The sequence below is a fragment of the Apteryx rowi genome, unplaced genomic scaffold (assembly GCF_003343035.1).
Source record: "Apteryx rowi isolate R43461 unplaced genomic scaffold, aptRow1 scaffold_110, whole genome shotgun sequence".
Taxonomy (NCBI): Eukaryota; Metazoa; Chordata; class Aves; order Apterygiformes; family Apterygidae; genus Apteryx; species Apteryx rowi.
The window spans coordinates 2,006,260-2,021,901 of NW_020447309.1; positions in this window are offsets into that span (position 1 = coordinate 2,006,260).

The following is a 15,642-nucleotide window of genomic DNA, read 5'->3' on the forward strand; positions in this document are numbered from 1 at the left end:
TTTGCCAGTAGTACTCTGAAACAAAGAGTGATTAGGACTGAAACTTGTAGATTCAGACAGCAAGTATGTTTCTAATTTAACGGTTAAGAAAAGAGGAACAATCATTCAAGTTGTTATTCAATGATGGACTGAAACTTGAATTTGAGAAGAGATTTCAAAGAGATTTTCCCAACTAAAAAGAAGAGAAAAACCTTAACTAGGAAGATAAAAATTCCTATTATTATTCTCAAACATCTACTTATGAGAAAGCAAAATTGGGTATAAATTGACATAAATCGGGTATTGAAGCAGATGTATGACTAAAATTTTCACTGATTCTATTAAGTCTCCACTCACTTTGTGCTGTAGAACAAGCTCTACCATTGCATTGGAATGCTTGGACAAAGCTTTATAAGTAATTGTGTAGATTTCTTTTCCAATGGCTGTATATGTTTCAGGTATGTTTGTGAGGCCACACACCAACTACAGTTTAGCACTAGCCAAAAATAGACAGTTCATCTTTACCAAACTAACATAACACAGCTATTCAAAACTGGTCACCTACCTACACATTTCAACATACAAAACACTGTGAGGAAAAAACTGGAGTGGCATCATCATTTGGCAGATAGGTATCACAAATTAGTGATCTGCCCTAGGCTTTTAACTGAATCAGCGGTGCAGGTAAATAGCTGTCATTGACGCACCAAGCTCACATTGTAAGGGAATGTAGTAAGAAGAAATCATTATTGCAAACATTGTTAAACAGTCAGTAATTCTTTGGAAGATAAACTGAAAGGAATATATAAATATTCTCAATTTTAAGTTTCGAGCTACATCAAGGCACCAAGGTAAGGAGCATAAGCTGCTCATGATGGGGCCCCAAGTGATGTGTAAAGGCTCTGTAATCTCTTCCCCCTCACCCACAGGTTTGGCTGGCTGTGCTCAAGGCAGCTCTGATACGGTGCAGATGTGTGACCTGGGATCAGATTGCTGTGAAAACAGCTGTGTGAGAAAGAGCTGTGGGAAGTCTCTCCAGGGGCTTAGTCTGTTTGCTTGGGAGCTACATTTAAACTCAGGCTCTTGCCTGTGTGGCATTGTAGGTATGCCTGTGCTTGGTCATGTCACCTGCTGACTTGACTACCCAGCTTGGCCTCAGATCTGCTTTGTCACTAAGGCCCTGTCTGGCAATTATTTGATTTTGGGCTGGCTCCAGTTACCATCACCAGACCTGCTTTTCTCTCCTTGTTCAGGTAATGGGGGACTGCATGCTTTGCTGGTGAGGGTGCTGCTCCTGCTGGCCTTGCTGTCATCCTTAGCTCCTGGCTTGCCTCCCCTTCTGGAGCATCCTGCTCTTGCTGCTCCCTGACAGCTTTAAACTGTAGTTGGGGCAATGACCCATTGAACTCAAAGAGATGGACACCTGAGGTCAAATCTAGTAATCTTAAAATAAACAATTACATGGATTTAAGCTTCAGGTGATATAAATTAACAGAGAAATTATAACTCTTGGCTGAAGTAATTATAGGAGATTACACAGAAATTGAGGTAGCGTGACAGAAAGAATTCGTGATCTTTTAATATAGTTACACTATTGAAAGTATCTTTCACCTTCTAGAGGAAATTGCTTCTCTGACTATGAGTAGTTGGAATGGAGTTAACAGGAACTTTGCAGGGCTTTATCTGGTGTTGGAGCGTGCTCAGATTTCTGGCTCTAACAGACAAGTTCTGAGGAATCTTGCTTTGGCTGTGTAAGTTGTTACTACCTCCAAGTGTTTCCCTCCTTTAGGCTGCAGGTTATTGATTGTCCTCCTAACAGAGTCAGCGGACCAGAGGTTCTGCTGGTGTCTCCACTGCTCAGTGCACCAGCTGCACTGGTAGGAAGGGCGCAGAGTCTTGAGCTTCTGCAGGTGTTTGCCCAGTGAATGTGAGTCAGAGCCCCTACATGGGCACATTTTACTTCTTCAGAGAACTTGAATTTGGAGACATTGTGAACTTGTAGTTCAAACAGGGCACTTAAGAACCAAATTTTCTCTAATTACAATCAAAGGAAAAGACCCATGTATTTTGGTGGGAAAGACTGTAGCCAGTTGTAAATATCATTACAAATGCTTTTGGAAACAATGATTTACTTCTGCAAGCCACTCAAGATCTTTGATGGAATAATTTGAACTTTAGATCTGTGATCCAAAATGAAACATTAATGAATATCATTTAACAGAAGATGTAAAAAAAACCTTAGTGCTAAATGCTGATGTCATTGACATATTTGGTTAGAGTTTTATAATTAACTTCTTTTTCTTTTTATGATCTCTAAAGGCTTTCGTGGACTAGGTTACCATACCACAGTAATCAAATAAATTAAAAAAAAATTATCTTTTTTTTTTTTGCATTTTTTGCATTTTTAATATTTCCATTGTTCAAATCATTAAGCTGACGTCACTTATTAGGTTCTTAACTCTATACATTTTTACACTTTTGGTTTCCATCACATACTCGACATAACTCAAATGCCACTAATTAATACTGAAGTACAACTTTGCATTTATCACTTACATTTTTTCAGATAGATTTAAATAAATATATAATTGTTTATTATGATACACTACCTCGAAATAAAACCATCCTGTCTGGATTTATTTAAATAAATATTCTGATATCCATTAATATATCCTGCATGTAAGAAGCCTAACAAGGATACTATTATTTCCCTAAAATAGTGATATTGCTGCAAATATCACAAAGTGATTATATTTTCACCATTTTATTCAAAGATATTCAGTGCTAATACTTATTCCTCAACTTGAACATCATTTTGGAATGACTATCCTGAGAAGTAGATAATGTTAGAGAGAAGGTGAATTATTAATGCAGAGTGGCAGAGTCATCAATAGACTACAAAATACACTTTTTAAATCATGCTTTTACAAACATGGCACAGGCTCTGCTGTAGCACTGTATGCTCTAAAAGCTGCAGATATATTTTAGAAAACACTGATGAAGCCATTACTGCTCCATCCATTTGTTCATAGTATATATCATTATTCAAGAAATTTAAGCACTGTAATGATGGAAAATCACACAGAAAGAAAAGAAAAGGAACATGGACTTTGTCAGAAACAAGGGCTACATTTTTATTCAGGAGGCCCATAATGATGGAAAATCACAGTGAAAGGCAGAGACGAAACAGGGATCCCATAAAGGCCTGACGCACCACAGTGGCACAAGTAGTAGAACAGTCATAGCAAGTGCATAAAAATAAAGAAAACAAAATTAACTAGAGAAGAGCTGGATTCAGAGATGAAGCTCAAAACAGAAACAAATCATAGCAAATGCTGAAGACTAATTTCAACAAATCTACTGAAAATGAGTGGGGAGGCATGTTACATCAATATTAATGAAGCTGAAATAGAACTCCAAATGACCACAAGTACAAAATGGCACACAAAACACTTTCTTTTAAATAGATTGGAGATTGGATCACAGGACCCTCACAAAAATGAACAGAATTAGCAAAAGACATAATTTCAGGAAAAGCGATAAACAGTCACAATCTAAATCTTAAAGATGAACTACAGAAAGATTAATTAATACTGTATACTTTTTCTTAATCAATAGATTATAGATGAGATGTTGATGATGAAAGTAACAGAAGAAGTGTATTTTCTAATGATCTGATTATCACTAGAAAATGATCTAATGTTATGTAAGTCTTAAAAAGTCTTACATATCTTTAAGTATTAGCCTTTGATTTTTTTCAAAGCAGTTTAAGAGAGTTAGGCACCTAAAATTCTGTAGTAATACATTCCACATTAAGTTTTTACAATGTGCAGGGAAATATTGCCCATCGTGAAATGAAAAAAAGTATATGTTATATATTGGTTGGCAGTTAGAACTCTGTGCAGACAGGAAATAAACCTTTCTTCCAAAATTACTTAAGCTACCCACTCATATTAGACAGACATGACTATAGACTCTGGAGCTTTTAGAGATTCTTGGATTCTTGACATTAAAAATTTCTGCCCCACCAACTGACAACTGTATTCACTTCTAGTCAGATAGCCTATAGTTAGAAATATGGGGACACACTTTAAGAACCTGATTTCTAAAAAGACCAACACAAATGTGTAATTTCTCAGATGATGTTGTCAGGAGTCCTGTAAATTGTAACTAGCATGTCAAACATTGTAAGATCTCCTTTAGCTAGAAAGAACAAGTGAGTACTTCTCCTGATAAAAGATCACTCTTCCCTATGAAAATTCCTTGAGATAGGCTAAATTTCAGTGTTATGGCGAGGCAATTGATTTATCTGTTTTGCATATGTAACAAATTAAACTATTAAAGGTTTTGCTTCCTAGGTAAGAGAGGCCACAGATTTTTCCTTCCTATCATAACAGGTTTCTGGTGTTATTTCAGTGCCTTCCCACAGCTTAGCAGCAGTAGTCTTTTCCACTTCAAGGTTCTTATTGCACTGGCTGTGAATACACTAACCTTTCTATGTTGTATTAAGGATGTAATGATCTAAGTAAAGCTATTGAGAGGAATAAGAATACTTTCTAAGCAAAAATTTTGCTTAGGAATAAAAAATATTGGCATAAGTGTATATAAATACTTAGATTAGATTTGGCAGAAGAACAGTTATTTGTGGTAGGCCACACACTTATTCAGGGGCAGGTATTATATAATGGCAGTTCATAGTTATACGCTGGCTGAAAATATCTCTGTAGAGTTTATTTGGGTTTTGAAATCTGTATTAGCAAAATCTATATATGAGCATCCACATTATTAAATCATACTTCAGCTGTATCCACTAAAATATATTCATATTAGGACTGTGAGGCAACAGGACTTCTGTGACTTTTTTTTTTTTTTTAACATTGCAATAGTAAACTTCACCACTTAATCAGTCATTTCTTAGTGTTTTGTAGTTGCCTTTCATCGTCTTTCCTGAACTCCTATGTCCAAGTGTTCCTGGGCTGTAAGCTGATCAGCAAGCATGGCTGGCGTGCCATGTTCCATTCTGCTGTGTGTATCCTCCATTCCAGCAGGATGGTGATCTTTTCCTATTATTGACACGAGTGTGATTCTCATTTTGGGAGAAGAGGGCATGAGAGATAATGGAAAGGTGACTGCTAAATGTTGGTTTGTATTCAGCTGCATTTTCATGTTAACAGTTATTGCTGGATGATGGTGTTTGCAAGGTAACTGTGACTGTTACTGACCTATAGGGACAAAGATTGTTAATATCTTTGAAATGGCTGTGGACTCTTGATTTATGCTGGGACCACCAATATTGTACATATGCAAGTTGTTTCCTTCAGCCCTTCAAGACAAACAAAAATAGGTCATTTCAAAGGATATTACTCTCTCATTATGCAATCCTTCATCAAGTATGGGGAAAACCTGAGTATCTATGTTCAATTTATGAATCGCAGTTTCATTTTATACCCTTATTATTATATTTTAGTGTATTTTTATGTCACATTCCTTTTGCTATAAACTAGAAGAGATGGTAGCAGGACATCTCTCTATCAACAGGACAATCATGAAAGCAATTAAGTAGATCAGCACCAAGCAGAACAAAGAAACAACTGTATTCTAAATAAAATCATTTTTTCCAGCTTCTTTGTAGAGGACTAAAGTTACAAGAAATACATGAAAGCTGAGGTGTTATCAGAGCTCTTCCAAAACAAGGATACAGGCAGGTCAGAATGATGAAACTTGGACCAAAAGAAAGAAAAGCATCTGAAGGCATAGTATGCTTCCAAGTTTGAAGAAGGCTGGCTCTAAGAAAGAGACACTCCATGATTTGGGAGGGGTGTGGGAAGAGGGGTAGGAAAGGAAGCTGAAGAAGTGAGATCTTGGAAACACAGTTCCAGTCAAATTCTAAAGAATGCCTAAGACGTGAGAGGAAACGGAGACAAGGAGTTTTGTACCTCTGAAAATAAGAAAGTGCTTTCCAGTCAATGGGGCGGACCTTTCTAAGGCAGCTAAATGATGGGAGACAGAAGCAAAGAGCTTTATCTAGGGAGATGCAGAACACTGCCAGCTTCTGAAGTGAGGCTGATCAACAAAAATGTTAGAAAATGCTGGTCCAATGTTATGAGTATTTGTTCTAAAAAGTTTATACAAAACTTACTGTTTACTTCAAATATGGCATGTCCCTGAAGACCCAGACTATGAACTTGACTGATAACTGTGTTAGAGCCTTTAAAAAAGGTTTGTCTCTGGCTACTGATTGAAGACAGATTTATCTGAAATGATGTAAGAAGTTACTACTTACAGCTGTCCGCTATGCTCCTCTGTGAAATTTTGTTTTCCCCAGAGCATGCCTGAGCATGTGTTTCAGGCTAAGTGAGACACTTAGCTCTGCACCTAAGCTACTGCAATCTGTCCCATCTTATTAATGGAAACTGCCATCAATGAATTGCCAGTCTACACTAAGGTAAAAGGTTGTACTAGGGTGACTGTGGAACAGAAACATGTACCATTCAATTGGAGTGTCCTAGCATTAGCCAGAGGATCCTTGACATGCAATGGAAGAGTAAGGCAAGTGCCTTAATTTCAAGGTCTCTGAGAGGATGAGCAAAAGCCATTTGGAAGGTCATTGGTGTAACTTGCCTGTTTTGTTTGCCATTACCTGTATTCCCACACTCTCTTCTCCATCAGAGATAACCATCACCTTGAATCTGTTGGCTGAGCTGGCTAAACTGCTGGCCAGACTTGGGCCATACTAGGTCAGACCAAAGACTGATCTAGCCGGTATCCTATCTCCAACAGGCCTGTCTGAGAGCTGTGAGGGAAGGAACACCATATCGGAGCAGACACTGTAGTGTTCACTTACAGCTGAAAAAACTGTAAATGTTTTCCAATTGGAAACCAAAAACCAAAAGTGGATGCCTAAGTTACAACATGGCAAATCACGYGTTCGCAGATCAGAGTAATACTACACAGTTTGGAATAGGAAGTCAGAAACAATTTTGTAAATTAAATTATTGAGGAAAGATTGGATTTTTATAACATAGTAACTGGATTAGTATAATAATAATTGGATTCTTACAATCACCACAGGAACACAAAAATGGCAGTTCGTAGTTAGAATTTGCATGGAAATCAGAACATTCTGAAATTAAAATCTCCATTACATTTACAACAGTCAATCTAATGTAGAATAGAAACTGTCATCACATTTTCTCTGGGGATGCAGTGCTAACACAGTATTTCTGAATTGGACTGAGGTAGACACCCACTTGATCATCCTAACAACAGACCTTCATGAGGCAAAACTTCTAGATTGCTGTTGTAGACTCCCAAAATTGTGTGTATATATATATTTTTAATATGGAATGTCTTCCTGAAGATGTAGACAATATCCCTGTTACCATCTTTCTACATGCATAGGTATGATGCACTTTGCTGCTCTAATGAGTGAGTCTACAGGAACATGTCACAGCCCTTTTGAGTGTACTGCACTAACCTCAGCATCCAGCTAGTTTTACTCTCCATCATTACTGTAGAAAGTGCTGCCTTTAAAGTGGTACAGCTGTCAGCCAGAGTTCTGGAAAAAACTGTAACCTTGTTAAGGTTGCAACTTGCTCAAGATCATAGGGAATTCTTTAGTATTTTGTGAATAGTGTCTCTTTTTCAACTATTGTCCATGATTAACTCTCCCTTCCCCACCCTCTAGAAATGTAGATGAATAGTATTAAAGTAATAATCAGTTTTATCTGAACACTTAAGTTATGAAGATAATAAATATGTTAAATAAAAATATTGCTGCATGATGTCCTTTAAAGTTTTGTTTGGTTTTCATTTTACAGCCATTTTGCAAATTATATGTGGCGTATAAAAGCATAGTTTTCATTTTACTTATGTAGTTTATTAGGCAACTCTACCACAGTTTTTTTCATTCATCAGAACAGACTGTATCTTATCAGGCTAGAAAATAACTTAATATGCATTAGTCTAGGCCCAGAATGAGGTTTGTGGCTTTTCCTCTGATAACATGTTTTTGAATTCAGTAATCCATATCTCTCAGTACAGTTTTGTGATATCACTGAATAAGGAGAAACTATGTTCAATATGTGAAAGCAAAATAAAGTCATTGTTACCTTTCATGAAAATATTACAACACCAACATTTTTTATTTTTTGTGCCCTAGAATAGGAACATGAAATGTCTTCGAAAACTAGCAAGATGCTGCTCTTCCTGGACAGACTTTTAACAAATGGTTAAAATATCTAGACTAAATACCAAACGATTATTGTTTTAGGCTTCTATGTTGTAATTTCAGATTCATACCTCACCCACAATCTAGAGGTTAGAGATGAATTATGGTAAAAAAGATAACTTTCTCCCAGGTGTCATCCTAGCCTGCTCAATAGGCTCAAAGATTTGTAGGATTTGTAGGAAATCCCAGAATAAATCGTGGGCTTATTTGCAGCCAACATTCTTGTAGGATTTTTTTCATGGGTATACAGGTATAGTCCAAATTCAGAGACAGAATTCTCTGTGCTTGTAGATTACAGCATCTCCTTCAATGTTTATAGTACTCTTCAAGAGATGAGAAGTATTTCATATTCAGATTCCTTTCTCATTTTTGGTGGTATGCATAAGCATCTTGATTAATCCACTCTCCAGTGCTGCTGTTCCCAGCACTAAATAAAGTGAGATTGAGACCTAAAGTGAAGTCTAGACCTCTAGACTACTAGCATTTCCTCTCTTCTAACAGTCTTTTCATGTCTTAGGGTTTCACTTGTACAAAAAATGGGGATAGTGCTAGAACAGTCCTAGAAAAAACCTAGAAAACCTAGAAAAAGCCCAGTAAATCCCACTCCATGATCTGTCCAGATTTAAGATATCTTCTCTGTTTTTAGTAGTAGTAGTCATAGTAGTATTTTTATTTTAGATTGCTACTTGCTTTCAGACTGTTATTTTGCTAGGCCAGTGAAAAGTTCAAAGTAGACTTGTCATTTTTCAACTAAAATTTCGTTAATTGGCAGGTAATTTCTCCTAAGATGGTACCTCTCTTTTCTTGTGATTCTTGTGATTTCTCTCTTTCTGTGATTGCATCTGCCTTTTGCTGTTCTCACTATGAAAATCTCTGTACACATTATGCCTATTAGTAATATCATCCATGTTTTAATTAAGAAATTCACTAAAATTGCCAGATCCACAATCTAGAAATAAGATACTATTAATAATAGTTCTGAATTCTATGTTTCTAGGTTGCTAAAATCTGGGATATTGCAGAAAGTGATAAGAGATTCTTTATGTCCCCACACCAGTCCTGACCAGTTTAGTACCAACACTAACTTCATTCACAGTCTCTTACTTTTCTACCCTTCTTAAAGCAGGGCTAGTGAGCACAACACAAACACATGAAAATGAGTAAATATAAAATACAGAGTATGGTACATATTTAAGAATATCAAGAATTATATATGGTTAGATCCTCTATGGAATTGGATAAATCCACAGTAAAAAAACAAATCCAAAAACTATTAAACCCTACCGAACATAATGCCTAAAAATGCTATATTAAAGCATAGTGCAGCTGTGTGACGAGTACCTCTAAATTCCACAGAACTCAAAGAACACCCTTTAGTTTAGACTGTGCCCTTGAATAGAATTCCTTTTTAACACCAAGTGTATTTATTCCAGAGCCATCCGGTTCCCTCCAAGTGGCAAGGACCCAGACAATCCAGGACTGGCAGTGGGCAAAAGTAACTTTATTCTTCTAACCCCCTGGGTTGCACTGAACATCACCTGGTCACAGCAAGGATTGGGGTCTCTGTGTTTATTCTTTTAGTTCTACAGAACCACTTATTTTTGCAGTTAACAGTGACTTTGCAGTAAATATATGTTCTGGGAAGCAAAAAGCAAAGAGTATGTTGGTGGCACAAACCACAAGGTGTTTGCTGTATTACTCTGCCTTAAACATTGTTTTTAATCAAGTAGAGTTGCTGTAGGACTGTTTGACTTCTGCACGTGTTCTAGCTGTACAATAAGCTATATTTGTGCAGTACTTATATGTTGGAGAGTTGACATTGAGGTGACTGCTTCTCGATATTGTCTTTTTCATTAAACTTAAAAAACATTTTTAAAATATAATATAGATTGTTAACATTTAAATTATGCACTTCAGTTTAAAATGAGGTTTTCACCATTATGAAAGATTTGGATATAATCATTCAACCAGGGAAGACAAACCATGACTCTAAATGCAACTTGAAAACCTAAGTATGTAGGATGAAATGTGATATTGCCAAGAGATGATTTCTAGTTGATAGAATCAAATGTTTTTAAAGTCCTGTACCAGTTTTTAGTGAAGTGATCATGCTAACAGTAAATTAGTTATAGAAACAGAGATTCATAGTGGGCATTAGTATGGTGCATTGTATGATAAGGTATGAAGAACATAAATTAGAAATTTATATTCAGACTTGCAAATTCCTGCACACACACAGCACTGACTTCTGTAGCGTATGTGGACACTGAAGTAGAAGCAGCAGCAGAAGTGGTAAAGATCTTACCAAGTTTTTTTCCTCTTCCAGAGTTCATTTATTTTCCCAGACAGCTGAAACTCAAGTTATATATATCCTAGAATCAATTATATATACTCCTCTACTGCATGTAGCAAACTGCTTATATCTGCATTGTGCTTATGAACTGGTGAAAAAAACAAATGAAAGTTAAACTGAACTAGCTGCTAAATAAATATCAACTTTCTGATCATAAACAACTATCAAGTAAAGTTAGAGATTTTTATTTTAAGAAAGGAAGTAAAAAAGCTTATCTCCTTAAAGATATGATGCCTACACTAAAAAAGTAAACAACAAAATTGTTGCCAAAACATTAGGATGGTGAGAAAATTCAATAAATGGACATGCTCCCCCAAAGTAGCCTTTCAGAAGTTTATTGTCTTGTTAAAAGAGCTAGGCAAATCAATCCATCCCTTATTGTTATAGTGAAATAGTCTTGAAGAACACTACTTTCAGAGCCTAAAGAGTGGGATATCTTGAACTTTAGAAGGGTGGAAGAGAAGAGGTGTTTATTCCAGTCCTGAAAAAGACACTAATTTTGTTTACTGAAGTTTGTTATTTAGTGATGCAAAGGATGCAGGGTTGCTCTGCAGTTATTTGTAAGTAATGTATTTACAATCATTGTTGGTTAACTTCAAAATTTGTGAATGTATGTCGTAATAATACATTTGCTTCATTCAAAAGTTAAGTAACTGTAATTTTAACCTGAATTAGTTCGTTGGTATTCTTCCACTCCCCTTCCCTCCTTTTCCCCCCTTTCTTCTTTTTTCCTTCTTTTTTTTTCTTTTCTTCTCTTTTCTTCTCTCTTCTCTTTTCTTCTCTCTTTTCTTCTTTTACCTCTTGATGGTATATTGTTAGATTTTAACATAGTGAAAACATTTATGTAAGCATGTGACCAGCAAAAACTGAGTATTAATGATTATCGTTACACTAGTAGTAAAACTCTGAACTGGTATGGTAGTCTTTTCCTCAGCTAGTACATTGGTGCAAAATACCTCGTCATTGAGAAGAAAATTAAGTTGTGGCTATGATTTTGATGTGATTCTATATTAGAATTAGTAAAACAGTGTCCATTCTTGTCCCCCAAAAGGATTTTCTTGATGTTCAAGATTAAATTCCTTTATAATCTGATGCTATTCTCACCTTGACTCCTTCACTCTGGTGATTTTCAAGTTCTGAGAATTTTATCTTATGGACTTAAAATAAGACATGCTATAAGAACAGTTTTTACTGCCTTCTCTCCTTCAATTTTCTTAGCAGGCAAACACTTGATGGTGTCTGTCTTTAATGGTTCAGAGAAACAGAGAGCCTGAGTTAAAGAAAATTTATTTAATTTTTAAGACTCTTGGTCTGACTTCTATAGCATTCCAGAAGTAATTTTTCATAATTCTAAATGATTCATCTTTTCTTCTTGAAGTCTCTATTATACTGCCAGATATATCCTCTCAGGAGGATGATTATTATTTATTAAATTGCCATGTGAATTGTAATAAATAAATCCCTATGCATTTACAATGAGTTCCTCTTGAGCATATGTCACCTCTATAAATCAATATAAGCAAGAACAGACTGGGTAGTATGCCCAACTACCAGTGCTTCTTGAATCCAAAAAGAATACCGATGCTTAGTGCATTTTGCTGGATGCGGGAAGCTTACCTTTCTAGTGCTCCTTGCTCTAGTGCAGGATTGTTAGGTCAGGAAACAGAAGGCTAAGAAATTTGAACCCGTATCTCTACTTGAAGTGAACAGTATTACTCTTTGTGCCTTTATGTTTCTCTTTCACTTATGTTATTATTTCCAGAAGGGTCCAGGTTCTTGTTCAGTTTCCTTACAAGCCATAATCATCTCAGAAAGCCTTTGGAGATCAAATTCACTAAAAAAGCCTAGACAGGAGGACATCCTAAATAATAGCATCACATATTTTGACAGGGCCAATTTAGGCTGAGAGAATTGTTGTTTTCTTGCTGAAGGCTTATTTATTTTTTGGCACATTCTTTTAAAGGAACTTAGAAATAAAAAAAAGAATTCTTTTCAGTTTAAGTATTTTAAAAGACCCACTAAAACAAATTACACATGCAGTTGGGATAAGTTACATTAGTGAAAGTGTTTGATGATGATGTTGGATTTATGATACAAGAAAAAAATGATTTAGACACATAATGCAGTCAAAATGTAATCATTATTGACTCAGTTATTTAAAATCTTTTCTTCTGTACAAAATGATGTAATCGGAATAATACTATGAAGGGGAACTGGTGATCTTGATGCTTACAGCTAGCTAATTATCTTCATTTCATTTACAGCCTAAAATAATATACCTGTTTGTATGCCTGTTTGTTGGAAACAGCAAATGGGAAAATTCTTTATTCTGCTAACTGTCAGTGTAGCCCTAAATTTGCATGCTATGTTACCTAATACCTCACTTCTACAAATACTGACTCCTGAAGCCAGTCACACCTCAGAATTGATCTGAGGGTCAAATCTAGTCTTGCATCTGAAGACTGAATAAGCAGGCTTTGCATTCTTGCACTGCTGAAGCAGCAAAAATGCATGTTATTATAATAATGATCATTTGTTACACTAAATTCCTATTTATGGTTTAAATAGATCCCTGCATGCAGATTATTTTTCTAGCACAACCGTAACATTTTGCAGATGCCTTTAACTTCCCTCTGCTGAGCTCAGCCCCGTTAGCAGTTTCTGCTGGACAGACCAACCGCAGCAGGGTTTCATGCTCCTCTCCTGGAAGCCGGAGATGGACTCATGCTCATCTGTGTAACAGACTCTGGAGTTCTGCTCTTACCTCCTCAGTCACTGATTCACTGTGCCTGAGAGAGGAAATTACTTTTCCTCAAGTCTGTTTTCAGTACAGAAAGGATGCAAACATTCACTTTTGTAAAGTACCTTGGATTCCTGACAGAAAGGGACTAAATAACAACCTTTAGGATCTGTATAGAATAAACCATGACAGCTGATTGCACCATGTGCTCAGGGTTGCAGTCTTCCTGCCTATCCTGTTCGTGGCTTATTCCCACATGGTGTCACAGCCTGTGCAAGTAGGAAGGGAACCATCCCTTCTTACTGAGGGAATCATTCCTCAGAGAAAAGATTACACAGAACAGCTGAAAAATTAAAAACTAAATGATTTTTGTTACTTGTAGTCAGGAGCCAGGCTGCTAGCCCGTGAAGGCCCTGCGCACTCATAGCACAGGAGGTGGTACTGAATCCTGGAAGGATCCATCTTTTTCAAGTGGATTCCTCAGTCTGGTTTTGCACCTCAGCCACTTAGTGACTTAGTGCCCCCCCCCTTTTTTTTCTCCCCATCCCATTTCTTTGCCTCATTTCATCAGAGGGCACATTTTCGCGGAGATGTTCCTGTGTGTCTGATTTTTTTTTTTTTTTGGACTGTTTCCTTCTCTTTCCAAGGAGCCCCGAGGTCTCCTCAGCGCTCCCTGCCCAGGCCACCACCAGCCATCCCGACTGCCATGGAAGCTCGGGAGCCCAACGGCTGCCGGCCACCCCGGAGGGACGGAGCAGCACAGAGCCAGCCAGGAGCCCCCGGAGAAACTGGGCGCTTCGGCTAAAACTTTGACTCTTGGTAACAGCTTTTGCTGTCTGTCCAAATCATAACTGATGGGAAAAGATAAACATCAGAATCAGTTATCGCTTCTCTTTTTGTATGTTTGTATTGAGACGGATGTAATTTTTTTTAATTTTTTTTTAGCCAAGGAGGTAAAATAGTAATTTATTCTTGATGAAAGAAGCACTAAACATCTATGTTTAAATGTGGACAAAATTATAGGATTTGTGTACATCTTGTGGTGCAGTCATCTTTCCTCTAGATGGGTAAGACTCATCTGTGTATGTTCTTTTTTTAAATTGGTATATGTTGCTATTGCTGGTTGATTTATAGTAAATGAGTTTGTTACATATGCTTTTTAATTTATTAAGTAAATGCAATTACATTTGATTGTAATGTATTTGAATAATGTTAATGGCTTTTTTTATGATGATCTTTGATACCATCAAGATTAGAGACACTGTATTAGATTAGGGATGTCTATAACCATGAATGCTTTTAGAATAATTACTGGATATGACACAGAAGTTCTTTTAAGCCCAAAAGCTTCAGAAAGGTCTTTTTACTTTTCATGAATTACTAAGTAGAAAATTTTAGATGATCCCACTGGCATCCTTGCAAGCTTAAGCCAGCTTGTAAGTTGCTATTTTAGGTTACTATGAAGTCTGAATGTGCAAAACTTTCCATTTTTTACTTTGTACTTGTGGCAACCCTTGTTCTGTACCACTGTCCTATGAATTAGCCAAAGCTGGGTTAGCCAACCCAAGTTAAGATTTCATCTTCTTGTGCCAGTGATGAGAAATGTGCAAGTACAGGCTCGTTGTGTCTCATCTGTCATAGATGGTATCACCTTGAAAACACCTTAAGCAGCTGGGGCAGCCTAAGTACACAGCTTTGAAAACATAAAAGGGCTTCGAAAAGTTTCCATGGAGAATGCAGCCATCCAAATGAAAAGAACCTGGAAGGACATAGGGTCACTAAAGTAATCAAGATACGAGAGACTGAAAATGGTGTTGGCTTTCAACAACTGCTCTCTCAGTCAAACTCCGTCCAGCCACGTGGCAGGACACAGGCACAAAGGCTGTGTAATGCCAACGAGCACATAGAGCTGGAGCCCACCCTGGTTTACATGCAAGAAAAGCTCGAAGTTTAATACACTTAACAAAGGCACACTGCAAAATGCCCATCCTGAAATTCTGCGGGAACTCGTTAAACCGCGCTCTCGTAGCAAAGCAGATACAGTAGGTTTAAGAAGGGAGAACTGCGGTCTGGACATCCACAGACCGGATGGTCTGATCTCAGCAGCTGGGAGGACTTGGACTAGAGTTATGCAGGCCATGCAAGTACGTAGAAGATATTTAAATAGTCAATATGATGCAACTCGCTTTCAGCAAGAGAAGGCGATGCTGGATTAATGGGAGATTACTGACTGACGCACTAGTGGCGAGCACTGACGCTCAGAAGCGTGCCCGGAGCGCTGCGGGACGCGCGGAGCAGCCCCCCTCGGCGCAGGGCCTGCCCCGGGGAGGCCCCGGCCCG